The sequence below is a fragment of the Enoplosus armatus genome, chromosome 1, assembly GCF_043641665.1.
Source record: "Enoplosus armatus isolate fEnoArm2 chromosome 1, fEnoArm2.hap1, whole genome shotgun sequence".
Taxonomy (NCBI): domain Eukaryota; kingdom Metazoa; phylum Chordata; class Actinopteri; order Centrarchiformes; family Enoplosidae; genus Enoplosus; species Enoplosus armatus.
Window position 1 is genome coordinate 22,434,525 of NC_092180.1, and position 12,526 is coordinate 22,447,050.

The following is a 12,526-nucleotide window of genomic DNA, read 5'->3' on the forward strand; positions in this document are numbered from 1 at the left end:
GCAAACCCCCATCCTCAAGAGCATCTTTAAGGTGCCTCCTTTGCAGTGAGTGTCGGAAGTCATCTCTAAAGCCCCTCAACTCCCTTCTGTTTGGTGTCTGACTACAATGATAGAAATTGTCAGGTAGGGAGGTGCTTGTGTGTGCTTGTGTATGTGTGTGTGAGGGTGGGAGAGAAGAGGGGAATGGATCAGCTTGCTGTCAGTGTCAGTCTCAGATGGTTTCCTGTTAGTGAACTTTGAAAAACTGTATATTTATGTGTCAGTATATATAGTTTTTTCTTTTACATGGTATGCCCGTGTTTTCATACATGTGTTATAGTATAGTGGTGCTGGTGCTCTGCGGGCGGCCTGCCGCGTGGCTCTGATCAGATCTTATCAAGTCCAGAGAGGAGGCTGATGGCTGCTGGTTGGGTCTGGTTCAGGTGTCAGAAAGGGAAGGGAAGAAAGATTAATGGCCTCTCTGAAATGAAGGCTTTCCTCCAGTTACCCAGGCCCTGCCTGTCAGGGAGGGGTTCTCTAACTGACCGGGGATCGTCTGGGACAGGTAGGGTGATTTTTTTTTTTAAAGGCCTCTCTGCTGATTGGTTTGGCGTGTCCTGTGGAGAGGGTCACTGAGTGATGGAGTGGCGAGGAGACAGCGGACTGCCTTTGGTTGGCCTCTTGGAACAGCTCCCTCATTCATAGCCCTGTCTCGAGACAGTCTCAGGAGGCGAGCTGCAGATGAAAAGGTCCTAATAGGTTGTCAGTGGATCTCAACACTCAGCAGCTCTCCTTATCTAATGAGGATATGAAAAGAACAGTTTGAATAGAACCAAACCCCCAGTTCTTGTTCTGCTACTTTTTTGAGAAGTGCCTTGCTGAATAATTTGTGCAAAGCGGAAACATGTTGACACACGAGACAAGACAGCGCTCATGTCTTCAAGACGTTCAGTAAAAACTTCTATTCTTTAATCCAAGAATGGATTTCATGTGTCCAAAAAGTATCTCAAATTGTCTTTTTAACTACCATAACATGTTAGGGCAGATCAAGACCCAGAGAGAATAAAAACTAGTTCCACTCAAAATATAAAATGTTCGGTAATTATATTATATTTTGATTGTTTTAGGTGTGTAGTAATGCAGTAATGTATCCATTTTCATCTAAATTTAACTTGAATCTGCTAAAATGTATTTGTTTGCGAGCTTGGAACATTTTATCCTGTATATCAGTCTCAATAGATAGCGTTTACAGGCAGGTAGAATATGCAGGTTTCCTAGATTTGGGAGTGCTTCTTAAGCAAATAAACGAAGTAATAAATAATGCAATTTAAGACTAAATTAATATGTTATTATGTGCCTGCCCATACCTCTGGGGTCTATAAGGAGGTAAAAAAAAAAAATCTGTGCGCGTTGCCAGATTTGTGAAACACTTCTTATGAATTGCATATTCAGTGTGTTTAAGGTAGATTTAATTAGAGGAAGCCACTCGGGGAGAGTTTTGTTTTTCATCAGTAATGGCGGCAGGCAGAGACAGAGGCCCTTGGTGGGAATATGTAAGAGTCTCCTGTATTGTAGCACTCAGAAGCTCCAGGCATCTCACCTTACACGTTCACACTGGATCAAGCACTGAGTCTTTTGTGCTCTTCCATCCAAGCACTATTAGCCAGTCCCCACCAAGGCTATTTGGTGTTATGTCAGAACAGGCTATTTTCTTCTCCCTGATGGGCCCAGACACTTTTTTTTTTTTGGCTGTCGTCACCATAGTTATAGGCCTTTATTGCATAAACATGTTGACAAATGGTCCTTTGTAAACTTTGTTGCTGGCGACATTTATTCAGTAACAAAGCAGTTACTTGAGCTGGCTCCTTGGGCTTGCTTTCCATTCAGGCTAGTGATCAGTTGTCTGCACGCCAGTGGCCCCTGGGCTGCTAGCCCACCCATGACGGGGGGGCTTCATGAAGGAACTTATTTATAATTGCAACTGAGGAAAGGTTCCTAAAAGCATTTTTCGCTTTAATGAAGTTTACTGGCATCAGTAGGCTGGTACTTAGCCAAAAGGTTTTAGTATTCTTTAGTAACGTGTTAATATGATTTGTCTTGGCAACAAGCAAAAAAGTGAAATTGGCACAGAGAGTAGCCATGAGCTGGAATCCCAATGCCAAATTTGTCATCCGTGTTTTTACTTTGAGGTGGGGTTGGAGGAAAAAAATGTAATTAAGGCCATTGTTGCAGTTCTCGGTGGGGGAGCATTTGCTTTGGCTAAGCCTTGTAATTATGAATGATATCCTCTTTGGCCTGCTTTACTTTCTGTCCCTGCTGCAAAAATTGGATTTGTTCCACACACCCCTGCAAGACGCGAGACAATCTTTGACCTGGATTGTCGTCACCTGCATTCACTGCTTAGAGCAATGCCTTTCCCCATTCATTTAGCCCATTCACTTAAAAGCTTGCCATCTTACAAGCGACCGTGCTAACACGATGAACACAAAAAATGACCGCCCTGCCTGCAGAGAGGCTGAGTGATCCCATCAGCGTTGGGTTACCTGGCCGCCCCCCTGCTCACTGTACCTGTTGAGAAAGACATTAGTGCAGCGGTATGCTAAGGCAGGAGGGCGGGATGACCCCTGAGGGTTTGGTTGACGGTGTGAAGGCTCCTCCAGGCCTGAGTGCTCTCTCTCTCACTGGGTGTCTCGCCTGACCTGGCCAGTTAGGCCCAGCACAGACCAGGCTTTCATTCTGCCCAGCCCTGCGGCTTCAGCCCCTAATAAAGCTACCATTTGATCCCCTTGAATTTCTAAATCGTTCTCCTTTTGATTCCCTCTTAACTCGGCCTGCATTTTTCCACTTTGTTCTGAATGGAGGGTCAGGTTTCCGCTCCCAGTGATGGAGTGTTTGGTGAACTGTGTATGGCTTCGTGTATGTGTTTAGTAGTCTGTCGACAATAATTATGGCTCATTGATGAGATGATTTAAAGCTAAAAGTTATTACTGTGAAGATATCACATGACTGATATTCTTATGTGCATTTGGTCATGAATTCTAAAAACCTTGTACAAATGAGCTTTAGAGTGAGGATTTGATCATTGTCATTATTCCAGAGGAGCAACTACAAACACAAAGCAACAGTGTATAATTTACTCTTCATATATGTAGGTGCAAGAAATAGCTCATAGCGCACATACTTGTAGACAGAGGGGGAAGCTTGCTTGAAATTTACAGTAGGGTGAGCAGCAAAATGATATGAATAGACCTGTGGACTTCAGAGGCCCAGAAAATTATAGGTTTGTTTTAAAAGGCTGATTATTCTCTGGTGTAATGAGCAAAGTATACCCATAAATTTGCACGGCTGCCTCAAGGCAGAGCCCAGTGTGTCAGGACTGCGTGGTGTTTTCTCTTTAACACCCCTCTTTAACTGCAGAGGATGGTGTTTAAGGAAATTACACCCCAGGTAGCAGGCACTCCCAGGCTTTGTTAATTGAATGCCCTTTTCATAACAGTTGTCCAACGGGTTCCTACTGTGAGCTTTGTTTTTGTAATTGTTGCTTTAAATACACAAATTAAAACACAATTACTGTGTGAGCTGTCTGTAATCAGAAAGGCTAGAAAAATAGTGTCCAACTCCAGTCTTATCCTCTGCTTTGAAATACAGCTTTCACCCTCGGGTAGAAGACTCAGGGTTCCTCAGTGTAATTGTTAGAAGCATTCATTCATACCTTGGCAGTTAAATGATTCAGTGCTACAGAAGTTGTGTGATATGTCTTTGTTGCGACTAGTGACTAGTATCATCGTCATCATCATTAATGTGTGAATGAGATAAGAGTGTTTACGATGAATAAACATGTATGTTGTCACATATGTACATGTATTGTATGGTATTGTGTTGTATTGTGTCATGTATTATCGTATAGTATGGTAGCGTACCATGTTGTATTGTATTGTGTCGTATTATGTTGTATCAAGACAGTCAGTCAATTGTTTCAGCAAATGCCCCAAAATGATTTACGCTGATGTAAATCTCTGACAAAGCCCTCTAGAGGCCACAGTAATTATGAGTGGAACAGAGGAAGAAGTGTCTGCGTCAAAGTCTGCGTAGGAAGGAGGTCAGGATGGATTAGGTCAATAAAACATTAGACTTTAACACAGGAGACGGCTGTTCATTTATCGCTTCCAACATTCCACAGCTGACTTTTTTCTTTTTTTTTTTTAAACCATCATTCCCTAACCTTCACCACAAGGTTATTTTTGTAACCATGACGACAAAGCTGCCCTAACCTAACAAAGTACTTATTTTAACCCAAATGATCTTTCCCGAAATTTAATTGCTAATCTAAGACGATTTTGTGCCTAAATCTAACCAAACCTTAATCATAGTAATATCATAAAACAGATTATTTTTGATGATATGATTTATTATTTTTTCAAACAGTGATTTGTAACAGTTTTGAAAGGCACAGACAAATAATGTTGTCCTGCTTATAGGAAAATGCTAATCAGAAAACACCTCTGTATATGCTTCTAGAGGGCATGACCAAGCATCATCCTTTGTCGGTTAATTTGGAGGACTTGTTTCTTGTATCGTATCATGTTGTGTCGTATCATATCCCTTAACTGTATCCAACATGATACAACACAAAACAATGATACAGCATGATACGATATATTACACAACACAGTACATGCTACAATATAATATGATACTAAACAGATGGGACACGATATGACTGGACGTCTAATTTTACCTCATAAAAAGCAGTTTAACATCCACCATAAGTTACCACAAGGATATTTAGATAAAGTCCAAATGTGCCAATTGCATCAAATACTTCTAGCACATAGAACCCTCATAATGTATGTCAGTTTTCTGGTGTTTGAAAAAGTTAAATTAGTGGCATCCCTCTGGACCTTCTGTATGATCCTCCTCTCTTTTGCATTCTCTTTTGCATTCTCTGCAGCTTTCACGTTGCAGTCCAAATGCCAGGGGAGCGCTGACTCGGGGCCCCGCTCACTCAGATCACAGAGAAAGTATTTCCTGACATGTGTTGGTGCCCTGGCCTGTACCCGTGCCCGGCTCTGTGTGTGTGCCCGTGGCACTCAGCAGAACAGGGGGAAATGAAAGAGCTCTTATGCTGGTGCCAGTCACAGATGCCCAGCACCACCACCCGCCCACGTCACCGCCTGCTCTGTCTCCATTCCCCTCTGACACTGTCCGGACGGGGCCCTGCGCAGACCTGCAGGTGGCCCCATTAGCAGGGAAAGTATGTCAGTGGAGCTGCCCAGGGAGTGTGAATGGAGCAGGCTGTTCCTGAATTCTGGCTCCTCAGGACGAAATAGAGAGGAAGTAGGGCTGTACAGTTAATTGCAAAAACATGGGAGTACGGACTGCTGCAGTTTCTTAATTGTTTTGGCCAAAAGATATTTCTGTGGTGTAGACTATCAAAAGTGCTGTGTGTTGTGCTGTATTTGATATGTTTTATTTTATTCAAACTGAGCATCTTGTAGTACTTAAGCATGACAAAGGAAAACACAGGGTAAGCTTTCTACACACATATCAACATTGATATAATAATTGTAGCATTGATTAAGTACCATATATTGCAATACAAGTTTTTGGTCATATACGGGGGTCCTAGGTGTAAGGAGAGGAGTGCCTATGGGAGTGGGGCTACTGTGTGTGTGTGTGTGTATGTGTGTGTGTGTGTGTGGGTGTGCCTTGTGCAGCGCAGCATCCAGACTCCAGCCTAGCCAGATCCAGGCCCAGCCTCACAGCTATCTGTTCCACAAGCTGAGATCAAAGTGCTGGTGCTGGCAAATCCGCCTGGGCTCCGGGACAGCCTCGCTCCAGCAGCTGCTGAGCAGGAACAGCCCCAGCATGCCTTGTTGAGGTTGGGGAAAGGGGCTGAAAGATTCATGGGCTGGATGTGTCATTAAGTCACTGCATGATTGATGGCCCACATGACTAATAATGTCACATCTCAAAAGGAGACAAGAAAAAGGCAAATATTTTCAAACACATCATTTCTTGTTCGTTTTCACTCTGCCAGACACAGACTGCAAGCAAGCTTTCTGCCTGTCTGTCTTTTGCAACAACTTCCACTCTTGTCTTGTGAGCTCTCCAGGACTTGTTTGGAAGAGATAGATCGATGAAATCATTGATAAGAATTTTGGATCCCGGAGTGGCTCCCTGGGTGGCCTGGCAGCTACTGTACATGCTGCCTTTCTGACACTCTCAGAGTTTTTTCTGTAGTTATATAAATATATGAAATGCAATTAATTATTTGTTTTTTTAAACATTTCTTTACCTACTCATCCATCTTTTATAGCCACTTATTCTATTCAGGATCGTGGGTGGACTGCAGCCTCTCTAAGCATGCAGAAAAAGAGAGGCAAGAAAACACCATCACAGCCCACCACAGGGCTTACACACAAAGACAGATAAACACAGTCAAACTTACACCTATAGGCAATATAGATTTAAGCAGATAACTTGGAGGAAGCCCAAGCAAACATGAGCACATGCAACTCGACACAGCAAGGCTTCACTGTGCCACCATGGTGGCTATTGCTACAGTTATGCCTCTGAATATGTTGCACCTTTATCATGCAGTATTTGATGACAGAATCATGTTTTGCATTGACTAATATGTAAGACACTGTGCCCTTTTGAAATGAAAATGATTACATTTACAGTTTTTGACTATCATCACAAAATATTGACGATCAGCAGCTTCAGTCTAAAAGCATCTAATCACCTTTCAAAATCCCATATTGGTCAAAAACTGTGTGTGACATTTCATGCTGCTGGCTGCTACATTCTGTCCAGTTGATCTAATTTATTTCTCTTTTCAATGAAGGGCCTCCCGAGGCAAGGTGGTGCACAGAGACAGACATGTGAGCCTTTGGCCGTCTGTGTGTGTGTCTGCTCATTAATTAGGCCAGGGAATTCCACCGGCCCACGTTCTGAGGGGGAGCAAAGGTACCAGATGGACTCTGGGAGGGGTGTTAAGATAAGAAAAACAAAATGGACAGAAAAGGCCTGAAGAAGACACAAAACACACACACACACACACACACACACACACACACACACACACACACACACACACACAAACCGTTACAACACTGTCAAAATTGTCATGAAAGATCAGCCAACCCCAACCTACATCACCGCTGCCCTGCACCAATCCTGTAGCACTCTGACTATATGACCGAATAAGAATCCGAATTAAATGCTGTAAAATGTTATCAAAGCACTATCAAACTGAATTTGTGTTCTCCTCTGGAAAAAGGGCATAATCTGCCATAAAGCCAGATAGGCTGTGTTTGACCCATAAATACCCTGTTTGCATTTTGCCACAGTAAATCCTCCACCCTCTCCTGGTAAATGCCAAGTAAAAGAAGCTTAAGAAAAGATAGAGCAATGAATTTGTCGCTCATGAATACAGTTAATGTTGTTTTTTTGTGTTTCATATGTTACTTGATTTGATTTTCTGTTATTGTTATTTCAGCTCTTAATCTTCTGGGATTGGAACTCTCCAGGGTGAGTGTATCTTAGCCGGGCTGATAGACAATGACATTACCATCAGACTTGGCTCTTCAAGCAAACACTAAGATGTTTACTATTTCGCTCTATGTGATTTTTAACGGGAATAGTTGTTTTTGACAACCTATCAATCTGCCACAAGCACCAGAAATCACAATGTAAGGATAATATTTTGAAATAACAACACGCTGTCAGTGATTGGCTGAATCTTAATACGTGCTTCTAGCTTATCCAGAATCTGGCAAGTCCTCCTGCACTTGCTTTTTCGATTTCCCATTGTATTTCAAAATTGTGAAGAAAAAAAAATACAATGCCGAGGAAAAGAGGGAGATGCAGTTCAATAATTTTGATTGGGTGAATTAAAAAAAACTATTTCAATTTCCATTTTGGTGGAGGGAAAGTGATGAAGAAGGATAGATAGATCAGTTGATGAATTATGAACAGAAGGGGAAACGTGCAGGACTGAAATATTCAGATAAAAAAATGGAGCAACTGAGGATAACAGAGTGCGAGTGAATGGGCCCAGAGATTGAGAGAGTCCGGGGGGGGGGAAGCTGCAGATAGATAAGAGTCAGTGAGAGCATGGAGGAAAGTTGTGATAGATAAAGAGGGAGAGCAGGAGAGGGAAAGAGCTTCTTGATTGCCGGTCTCAGGCAGTTTGACTGGTCGGTGACAGCATGCTCCTGCTCCGACCATACGGCCTGTCTCCTTAGCTAACAGCCCAGCTGCACGGGGGAATGTCCCCGGGCCTGACATTTTGACACGGGCGCCACGTTGACAAATAGCTGGAGTTTTCACCTCCTGCTACACTGTCTGCTTCCTGCTAAACCAGCCCTCGCTGACTGTATGAAGTGAGGGGGCGGGAGGGCTGACAGATCTGCTGTCAGGCTGGGGGGGCTGCTGATCGAGGTCTCTGTGGGTGGCAGACTCCTACAAAGAGGGAGGGGCGGGGTGGCGCTGGCCATTGACAGAACACTTGAGCCAGTTTTCGGGGCTCTTTGCACACCGGTGACAGTTATCTCGCACCCTGCCCCACTCCAACACACACACACACACACACACACACACACCCTAACCCCATCCCCAGAATACTCCCAGCTGAGAGGGCTTGTCAGTTTGGTGTTGGCGAAGCAGTGGTGTAATCACAGCACAGCGTGGCATTATAGAGTGTGCGCCCACCTCCCAGGTGTGGTCATGAGACGAGAGGTGTTTTGTATGTGAAAGGGGCTGAGCTCCAGTGTGGAACATTTCAATCCAGTTTTTATTTATTTTGAATTTATTGACAGCGTAAATTTTCTTTGCTTAAAATTGCCCCACCCTTGAGAAAGGAATGTCAACCTCACTGAGACAAATTATTATTTTTATTGTTGACTCCCAGTTATGACAACCACAGAGAAATTGTACAAAGGCGATACTCATAATTATCACAACGTCAGTTCGGTTTACTTTTGTTTTCACAACATATACTGATCCCTTCCTGACAAAAGATAGGAAATGAATGTATTTTGAATTGAATCTGTGCCTCCTTTTTGCCTGAGGTGTCTTGAAATGTCTTTCACACAGTCTTGAATGGGAAAACACACAGGTGTGTGTGCACGCTTCATCCCCCATGTATCTGTGTATGAGTTGGCCGGGGTGAGCGTGTTGTTCCTTGGTACCGGTGGGGCTTTAAGTGCTGGTGGTTGGCTGTTATTATGGGGCCGTATTGATTAATCCCCTCGCCTGTATAACCTCCAGCTCACTTTGAGGTGTCCCCAGTGTGCCAGTGCCTGTGCAGAGCGTACGCTGTGATTAATGCCCATCTCCTGAGTCTACCCGCTACAGAGCACCGTGTCAGGCCAGATTTGTCAGCTCACAACTATAGATTAGTCTACGTCTCCTCTTCAACTTTGGAGCCACCAGTGCCCTGTAGTGTAAATCTGTCCCCTCTCTCCCCTCTCACGCGGCACCCGTCCCTTGGGTGAGAAGATGGCAGATGCATTAAACAATTCACTTAATAGATAAGCTACAATACGCTTGACTTTCTTTTCTCACACCCTCCCCTCTTTCCCCCCACCTCCTTCCTCCCTCTCTTCCCTTGTATCTCCCGCTGCTGAAATGGAATTGGATCAAAGAGGGAAAGACGGGGGTTGGGGTGGAGGGAGGGGTCCTCATTGGGTTTTGTTGAAATATTTATAGGTCAGGGTTGACTGGTTAAATTGAATATCTATGCTGATCTCACTTGCCTGTTTAACTTGCGCCTAGGCAAATATGTTTCCTAGGTGATAACCTTTTATGTACCAGTCTGACTTCATTGAAATGCATAGAGATAAAAATGTGTCACACTTCACAGCCAAGCCAGGCAGCCACTGATGCTCGATTATTCAAATGATAATTGACCCCCACCTGTAGCTTGCTTATATTCAGTAGTCAATCACTCCATTCTCTGTTAAGATATGGAGGAAATACGTTCTGTAATTTACATTACAAACCATTGCTGAATGTCAAGTACCCCAGGCGAGCCATTTGTGTGGAGAAGAATGGGAAAAATATATGGCCAATTATGATTTCCAATCTTTTTAATAATTTAAATGCTGTTGATATGTGAATTACTGGCAGCATAGCTCTCAGTCCTGTGCCCTGTTTATTTCCTAGCAGTGTTATTTTCTCCCTAACAAATGACTTGATGTTAATCTTCATATATAATTTTCATTTGTCTGATATAATGGCTTCTAGTGGCTTGCTGTCAAAGGCTGATAAATTGACAAGCAGTATCATAGCACTAGAATCAACAATGCAGAAATATTTGTTGGCCAAGACAGGGGCTTTTTTTTTCTACCATTGGGCACTCATGGTAATGAATGAATGCATATTCATGTATGCACAAACACACATATACACACATGTATGTGAACACATTCAATCATCTGATACTTTTGCAGTGCAAGCTTTGATCCCCATTGTACAGAATATCATACCTGTTCAGGGTATTTCCTCCAAACCACCGATGGCTTGTCAGGTTCTCCTCAGCATCACTCTCTGCATTACTGTCTGATCTTTGTGAGCACGAGCGATGTCTTTTAATGTTGTCAGATTCATCTAAGAAAACACACGATACGGATACAATTTGCATAAATTTCCAAATGGAAGGCGTGAAAGCATGCTCTGCAACTGTGCCTGTTTGTTTAAAGTCAGCCAAAGCTCTATAATTAGCAGTGTTTAATTATGGAAATGGCTGCCGAGGAGAATTTCAAACACACTTCTTCCCTGGATCATTAGTCACAGGGGCAAAAAAATGAAATGCTTTCAGCAATGAAGGGTTCATATTTCAAGCTTATAGCTGCTAAAAGGGTGTACTCAGAAAATCAATTTTATGAAAGTCCGTTCAGCACTAAAGGGAGTTCCATGCAACTAAGCAATTTTGAAATAATGTCGGTGGGGGCCTGATTCATGGACGGTAACAGGACTTTGCTCCCCTTGCCTGGGACATTATCCTCTAAGCCCAGGTCAGAGGTCAACCTCTGGTTTAAATCAACCTCTGTTTAGCATAACTCGATTCTTAAAGCGCTGCTGGCAACCCCGTGCTGAATAGATAAGTAGTCTTCTGCAGGCAGAGATCATGCAGCGTACCAGATCAAAGCTGTCTGAAGACTAAAGTGGGAGGGGAGAAAGTTCAGGTAAACAATGGGAGGAAACCTAACCTTGACCTCATGAAGTGCTAGTTACCCTGCACCACAACAATGATGTCTTAACCTTGTCCACAACCGCACACGCACTCACAGTAAACGCGCAATTCCTGCATGCCTCCCAGCACACAGACGCCCTCCATGCTATAAATCCAGTCCCCGATGCTTCTTTGATATCCTCCCACATTAAGCCGGGTGTCATTCCCTGGTACGAAAGAAGGATATGGACGACACATGTGCGGGGGATAGCGGAGACGCATGGGAACGTCAGTTCTCCCAGGCTCTGCTTTAAGAAACCACATCACCACCACGCGGCGCCCACTCACTCAGTGGGAGGCCCCCTGCGCTAATAGCTTGCTTTTGGGCTTTGGTGTCTTTTGGTGTGTGTCCTGTGCTCTCCGGCGGCGGTTACTACGGCAGCAGTGGGGACATTTTTTGGTGGGTCGTTTAAGCTGGGAGGTCACATATAAAAACGGCTACAGCTGCACTGGGACGGCTGGCCCACGCTCGTCACAGGGGATTCCCATTAGGCAGATTGATTGTTTCCTCTCCTCTCCTCCTTTGATTCATGCCTCTAATGAGCCATCGGCCGTATGGCACCACTCAGGGCATCTGTGCATCGGCCCCCGTACTGTACATGGCTAATGGGAAGCACATACTGTACTGTAAAAGCACACACACACATACAGCACAGACCTCAGTCACACCTGGGATATGTATTGTCTGTCCATGCTGCTTTCTGGCAGGTTTGGCTACATTCACCTACCTTGTCCCTTCGCATAAAAAAGCTTCACTCAACTTACAAAAATCAGAATGACTTAAATCACTTGGAGCTATAAATCTACAGTAACGTCATGTGGATAACTTAGTTTGCATCACAGTACCTACTGACCTCACAGAACAAAGCAGATTTCAGATGAGTGTAGATGTGCACTGAGCACGTGCACACGTTATTTATTCTGCCACAGAAAAGAAGGGACAGCTTTACAGCCCTCCACCACAGCCATTATTTACAGCCTCAGCCACCCATATATCCTCCATCATCCACTTTTACGGTACACACAGACTGATAATTATGATAACAATAATAACTACCCATATGAAATACCTTTACTGCACTTGGGAGTATGAATGCGCTCTATTCTTTACTAGACATTCTGTGTTCCTCAGCGGAGGGTTAAAGCAAGCACCAGTCTCTCTCAAATGAAAGTCAGCCTGCATCTGATATTGATTCACAGCTACGTTTTGGAACATTTTATTCAGGATAATTTTCTACCTTGGGAATTTTTTGGGGTGTAAATGCTCCATAGCGAATCATTCAGCATGTTTGAAGATGCCGTATA